This window comes from Salvelinus sp. IW2-2015, linkage group LG36, assembly GCF_002910315.2.
Source record: "Salvelinus sp. IW2-2015 linkage group LG36, ASM291031v2, whole genome shotgun sequence".
Taxonomy (NCBI): domain Eukaryota; kingdom Metazoa; phylum Chordata; class Actinopteri; order Salmoniformes; family Salmonidae; genus Salvelinus; species Salvelinus sp. IW2-2015.
In genome coordinates this window covers 20740477-20748426 of record NC_036875.1, presented here as the reverse complement: position 1 = coordinate 20748426, position 7950 = coordinate 20740477, and positions in this window count along the sequence as shown.

Genomic DNA, 7950 nt, shown 5'->3' with positions numbered 1-7950 from the left:
GGCTCACGGGTCTCTGTACCCACTTCTCACCCCAGAGCAAAACATTTTAGCACCCCCCCTCGTGACAGCGAAGAGAAAAAATACAATATTTTAAAGTTCATATCCTGCAATTCTGTGCAATTTGCCATGGGATGGAGGCAAATGTTGGCAGTTTTTAATATAATAACTGATGATCAATGGTCCCCACCCCAGTCGGTAATTCGACCATGCTTACTACAAGTTTAGATAGCTGGCCGCTAGACTAATTTACCAATCTAAAAAAAATGGGGCTGACATGGGCTAACTGAGTGACTGCTGATGCACAAACAAATTTTGAAACAGCATCTTGTGTATTCTATTATTCTAACTCTCAACATACAGTATATATATATATATATATACACTACCGTTCAAAAGTTTGGGGTCACTTAGAAATGTCCTTGTTTTTGAAAAAGAAAAGAAAACTGTCCATTAAAATAACATCAAATTGATCAAAAATACAGTGTTGACATTGTTAATGTTGTAAATCACTATTGTAGCTGGAAACTGCTGATTTTTTTATGGAATATCTACATTGGCGTACAGAGGTCCATTATCAGCAACCATCACTCCTGTGTTTCAATGGCACGTTGTGTTAGCTAATCCAAGTTTATAATTTTAAAAGGCTAATTGATCATTAGAAAAACCTTTTGCAATTATGTTAGCACAGCTGAAAACTGTTGTTCTGATTAAATAACCAATAAAACTGGCCTTCTTTAGACTAGTTAAGTATCTGGAGCATCAGCATTTGTGGGTTCGATTACAGGTTCAACATGTCCAGAAACAAAGAACTTTCTTCTGAAATTCGTCAGTCTATTCTTGTTCTGAGAAATTAAGGCTATTCCATGCGAGAAATTGCCAAGAAACTGAAGATCTCGTACAATGCTGTGTACTACTCCCTTTACAGAACGGCGCAAACTGGCTCTAACCAGAATAGAAAGAGGAGTGGGAGGCCCCTGTGCACAACTGAGCAACTGAGCAAGAGGACAAGTACATTAGAGTGTCAGACACAGACGCCTCAGAAGTCCTCAACTGGCAGCTTCATTAAATAGTACCCGAAAACACCAGTCTCAATGTCAACAGTGAAGAGGCGACTCCGGGATGCTGGCCTTCTATTAATTTGATTACTGCTGACTCTTTGAAATGCATCGTATTGAGATGGGATTTTTAGGCCATGTCGCCCATCCCTACCTTCAGGACCGCTGTACTGCTGCTTTTCTTTCTTTCCTGGAATAGAAGTAGTGCCACGATACCAGCAGCCAGAGCATCGCCAGCAGCTGACAGGTTTGGACCCACATGCTGTACTTGGTCAGTAGACATGATTCATACATGCACATGTTCTTGGACTGAGAACTTGTGTTTCCATCCTGTCTTGCTGCTTTTTGTCTGACATAGATGAAGCTCACCGGACATTAGCAGCAGCCAGCAGTACATGTTGTGGCATCTTTTGCACGCCTCTAAATCTCATCCACCCCCAGGTTTTTAGTCAAATATGGCTTTGTTGCTGTTTGGCTTTTTCATGTTCCRTACCCATCCCTTGAATTTAGCAGCCTGATCTCATCAATCCTCTTCAACTGCTCTTCTCTCCCCTCCTCAGCTCCTTTAAATCTGTTTTGGTTCTGTCCAACACACACACACGCGTGCACACGGACACACAGGCCTATAACAGGCCTATACCTCATGTTTGTGCTGTCCAGGTGAATCATGCCACTTCTTGTGTTTTGACGCTATGTGAGAATCGATTTCACCTCTCTCAATGAACTATCTTGTCTTTGTCTGGCGAACGACCACACATAATTATGTCATGGTAGTGAAATGTTTGAAGAAGTACATTTATTTTCCTGTGTCAGAGTGAGGAGACTTTTACATTGCTTTTTATGTGTTTCATATTTCTCCCAGCTTTCTGTCACTTGTTACTCTTGGCCTGGCTGGATGTAAGGTCAGGACTACTGTAGACAGGGACAGCTTCATCACAAGAGATATCAGTTAGGATCCTGCACAATTCACTGTGCTTAGCTAAGACACATGAGACAGACAGACAGACAAAACACCCTTATTAAATAGGCTCAGGGTTAGAGACAATGTTGGGTTGAGATTAGGGAAGGTTAAGGTATGGTAAGGAGGGGTATATGAGCAATGGGGAAGATGATGGATGGGAGGGTAGAGTATGGGTTAGAGTAAGGGATGCCCAGACTGTTGGATGAAGAATAGGGTGATGATTCTAAGAAGAAGTAAGACAGGATATGACCAGACCATGACCACAGGATATGACCTAGCACGCATCACTGCAGCTGGTACCTGGGAGGTCAGGGGTTAACTGAGATGCCAGGCTGGGCTACGTATGGAGTCCCATCTCTACGTATAGGGAGAATTTGATTTACATACAGTACGTACGCACGCGCACACCCACGCACATACACACGTACACACGCACACACTCAGAGTAACTAGGCGAAAGGAGAAGATTGTGGGCCATAAATATGGCTGCTGTTAGCTGAACGGGATTGTGGGTAGAGGATTCTGAAGTGATGTGCAGCTATGTGAGGAATGCGCACGGTGCTCAGTGTTGACCTGAGACAAACAGAGAGCATGCTGGGATCCCTCTATGAACGATGGGGAAGTCCAATAGGTGCACTTCAACACTCTTTGTGTTTTCTTTTGTAATCTAGAAAGGCAGTGGCTTAATCCTATTTGTCAGGGGGCTGAGTGGCTACATTTACAGTGATGTTTCGAAAGCGTAAAATGCAGATATGTTACTGAAAACTAACTTTTGCCAAGGATATAATAAATACGTGTGGCACCTACCTGCCATCTCCAGCCCTTTACCCCCCCCCCCCCCCCCCAAAGCAAATGTGTGTGGTAGCTGGGAATGCTTCCATCTTACCAACAACAAGTAATGAATGATGGAAATACATTCCGTCCTTGTGCTCATCAAAATATTTACACAAGCCTCACTGGATTATCTGAAGACTTTTGATTTATGGCTGTGAACACGAACCAAAGTCCCATCAACAAAACATAGTGTTTCAAGGAGCCTGTTATACTCATAACACAGAAAAGGGGCACTAAGTGGGAACTAAGAAGTGAGCCACATGGTTGTCATTAAACACGACTACACATGAATGAGCTTCATTCACGTCCCTACCCACTGGGCACACACTGGTTGAATCAACGTTGTTTCCACCTCATTTCAAATAACTGACAATGAACCAATTTCAATGAAATAACGTTGAACCAACGTGGAATAGTAGTTGAATTGACGTCTGTGTCCAGTGGGTATTCATTTACAACTACAAGTTATGCCTTTCATATCCCTGCCCTCCAACCCCCTCAGTAAATGTCTTATATTAACCCGAGCTAGACTTACACACAGGTACTACTTAATGTGTCTGGCTAGTGGTTGAGGACATATTGAAATAATGGGTATAATGACTGTAAATATTGGCTGTGTCCCCAACCCATGTCTGACTCAAGACAGACAGAAAACAGTGGTGTATAGCATACAGTCATTTGCCAAGCCACTCTTCTACCCCAGTAGCATTCCACCCTACTCAAACTGTCACCATCGCTAGATATCACAATAAGGCAGGCGACATGGCAGGCAAGCACGCCACAAACAATCCACCTGATTGACATGTGGAGCCAGACTTCCCTTAAACAGAGTTGTGCTTAATTATGCATGCAACAATAGTCAATCCAACTTCACCTTTCTGACAGTGATTCATGTAAATTCATGGAAGGTTATTACACCCAAAGAACTTTATTATTGACAGTAAAACTACGTTCCCCCTGATGGAAAAACATTGCATGATTTTTCATGTGAAACCATGTGGTTATGGAACACTTCACATGGGATGATATTTCACATAACCTTTCACGTGGATTAAAATGTTCACATGATGCCATTCAAACAAGAAGTCACTAGGTTGTCACGAAATAGCCGCAGTGTTTTCCACGTACATATTTGACACACATGAGTGTATGTTAATTTATACATTCATTATTATTCAACATGTCCTCACCTCGACTTTGAACTCACAACCTGTTTCAGTCTTCCTGCTGCGACACTATGTCTGTGTCAATGACTGATTTCACCTGTATTCCTACACTTAGGACTTCAAAGTAAATCTCAGCTTTGTATAATACACTGAAGAAATACGTTTATATTCATCATAGTGATTCAGGAGTAACATAAAAAATATATATGCCCCACCAACATTAGACAACTTTACAGAAGACAATCAACTTGCTGAGATAACTAAATTAAATCAATGATGAGAGAATAGTCAGATTAACTAAAATAGCAGTGCACATGGCACTGTTTTGCTAAATGCAGAGATGTATTATGTGTAGGGGACTTCTGAGAATGCAACAGACTTCGTGGTGCAGCAGAACGACCAGAGCAATCCAAATCCAGAGGCTGTGAGTTCAAATCCTAGGTCATATTGAATATTCAGTACTGAGTGATCATGTCAAATGTAATCATATTGTCATTGATGAAAGATTGGTACAGCTTTTTTTTTTACACATTTTATCTGAACATCGCACCACTTACCTTAAAACCCCTATGACATTTCATCACTTCCCTTACAAAAAAACATGTGAAATCTGCAGTTTCACATGTGAACTACCCTTCACATGTGAAAATCAAATGAACATTTTCACAAATTGTGTGTTTTTTCCGTGAGGGCTTTGATAGTTCTAGGCAACTGCATCTCCTCTCTCTCTCTCTCTCTCTCTATCTCTCTCTCTCTCTCTCTCTCTCTCTCTCTCTCTCTCTCTCTCTCTCTCTCTCTCTCTCTCTCTCTCTCTCTCTCTCTCTCTCTCTCTCTCTCTCTCTCTCTCTCTCTCTCTCTCTCTCTCTCTTCTCTCTCTCTCTCTCTCTCTCTCTCTCTCTCGTCTCCTCTTCTCTCTCTCTGCTCCTCTCTCTCTCTCTCTCTCTCTCTCTCTCTCTCTCTCTCTCTCTCTCTCTCTCTCAGGCAGGTGGTGGAAAATGTCAATGTCAAACACATTAGATAAAAAAAACATTTCTGAGATGATGGACTCATAGCAAACTGACCAAAGCCATTGTTGGTGCCAAAAATGCTCTCTGGTTCTGATCTACAGTAAACAGTGTGAGTGGTGGCCTGCCTGCCTGTCTGTCGGCCTGCCTGTAAGTCATAGCCGGACTCACTGTGTTGACCTAAATGTGTTTGAAATCTCCAAGACAACAGACTTCTCTACCTACCCTCAGCAGGTGAGTTCTATCTGGTGTAAAGGGTCTGTCTGTCAGCAAATTAATCAATTTAGGAAAACTCCCAAAGAGGACAGCCTCACAGGAGTGGAGTCATCATGGGCAAACAGTCTAGCCTGCATCCGAGTGACACTGGGACACTTTGTGTATCTGCTGCCATGCCTGTCTGTGACATATGGGACGGCTACCGGGAGTGCTCCAGCCATAACACTAAACACACCACAACAGAGGGGTTTTCAAGTCCACACAGTAGCACTGTAAGAGGAACCATAATCATTACTCAAAGAATGGCCTAGCTAGCCAAGGTAAATGGCTGTGTGTGAAACCATAGTTGCTATGGAGCATGTCTGTAAACCTCAGGTCTCAGAGAGGTGCCTGTGGCTTGTCACATCCATGACTCCACTAGAACCGGGTGGGACTAATACACATGCTCAAGGGTCCGGAGCCTTCCGTTTTCCCGGCACCTGCACTTGTTTGTATGGATGAGGGGTGGAGTTTTAGCTAAAGGAACTGTTTGTTTCTTGTTTTGCTTCTTGGCTGAATTAGTTGGTTCTACTTAGTTTCCTCTGGGGAAGTGGAAGGTATAGGTGCACCTTTGAGAACAAGCCGATGCATGGCAGACTAGTAGAAGGAGTAGGTTCCCTATACTGAGGGCACAGAAAGAGCCTTCTTCAATCCAAACTGGTCACCCAGTTTATGCGAGGGATATGTAATGTGAATGTTGTTTTTAGGTCAAACTGATATTGAACTAATTTTGATCGAAAGGTTTCAGCTTTTAGTGGTGATACCTATTATATTTAAGATGTTTTCAAAAACAAACTCTGATCGCTAAAAACACATTTTTAAACAGCTAATTTCACTACATTCTAAACAGAGCACAGACATTTCCACTCTAGTTTTTCATTCTCCTGTCTCCATATAGCTTTATTTGAAAGGAAATACTTTTTTTCTGCTGCTGAATTCACTGAAAGAAACCTCTGGCTAACAGGTGTGACAAATTTCATACGTGAGTGTTAAGACTGGGGGGGAAGAGTTTGCTTGATAGACACTGTATCCTTAACGTAAATTCATACTGTTGTAACTTTGGAGCAAGGATGATATTTTGAAGATAAATGCTTGTTATGTTGCCTTGGAAAATGTGAAATACTGACCTGTGCCACAACTGTGTGTGTGTGTGTGTGTGTTTAGCCCTGGCTAACTGAGAGTGCTAAATATTGTCTTTGTGATACAAAACGGTGAAATTCCTCCAATGCTCACTGCTTCCACCTCTTAACAGTGTTAGAACACCGTGATGTGTATTGTGTGTGCTTCACAGTATGTGTCTAGTGTGTATGTGAGCACACAGCATGAAATGAGACGGTTTTACACCCTTTGTGTACTTCGTGGGAGACCTAGTAATAAAGCCACACACACACCCACACTCACATTCACTAGGCCCCCATGAAGGCATCTTCTGCCTGTAACGACCCCRCAGAAGTTGAACTCTGACTCCAGTATAGTTAGTGCTTATTTGTTCCTCCTTTGAGTTCAATCGTCCCTAGAATGGTCTTSTCTTTCCACCGTTAAATACTACTACGGTAACAAACTCTTACATCTCAACTATACCATAAACTGCCAGAGCACCAGTTTCAATTAATTATAGCAAAACGTAGCTTCTGAGTGAAAAAAGACTGACATTGCAGTAGTTTAGTATGGTTTATACAGTCTCTAATGTCTCTCTATAGGTTAAATCCATGCCTATCAATATTTCTATGGGGAGATTTTGAGTTTGACAGCGTATTTGTGGGTTTGCCAGTTTATACAGTAGGATAATGCTTTCTCTATGCCACATCTACTCCCGCTCCTCCCCTCCGGCTGTCGACGTCGCCGGTTTACTAACCACCAGTCCTGGCAACCATCATCACGCGTACCTGGAATCAATCATTACGCGCACCTGTGCTTCATCATGAGCCACACCTGGACTCCATTACCTCACTCATTACCTCCCCTTTATCTGGCACTCCCTTAGGTTCATTCCTCAGGCAGTATTGTTTCACGACGCTACTCCTATGTTGTAATGGTCCATGTTCTTTGTTCTATTAAACTTACCACCTGCTTCTCGACTCCCAGCGTTGACAAACAGGGATACCTACTTCGTCAACACCACGACTAGCTGGCGCAACTGGGGACGGCTATGGAAGAGGTTCTTCGCAGCGTTCAACATCTCGAACATAAACGAGAGGCGTTGACTTCACCTAGCGGGGGATACTACCAGTCGACCCAGCGAGCCAGTCCATTCAACAACCCACGCAGGTCAGCGATGCCCGTTTGTCCCTCCTGGATACATATGACGGCACTCTAGCCATCTGGGAGAGAGGAGAGGAGGAGCTGGATTCGTATGAGGGGTTCATGGCTCTGTTCAGAGGTATCTTCGATCAACCACCAGATGGCAGAGAGGGGGGTGAGCAGCTACTCCAACTATGGCAGGAGGACCAGACTGCTTCCGAGTACGCGCTCACCTTCCGGACAGTAGCAGCATCCAGCGCATTGGAATAAGCCGGCGCTTTGTACGCTATTCAGAAGAGGACTGCGCAAGGAGGTCCAGACAGAACTGGCCTGTCGAGACGACAACCTCTCTTTGGGCGCACTCATTGTGATGGCCATCCATCTGGATGACCTACTTCAGGAGTGTTGGTAATCTCATCGCTACTCTCCCTCCC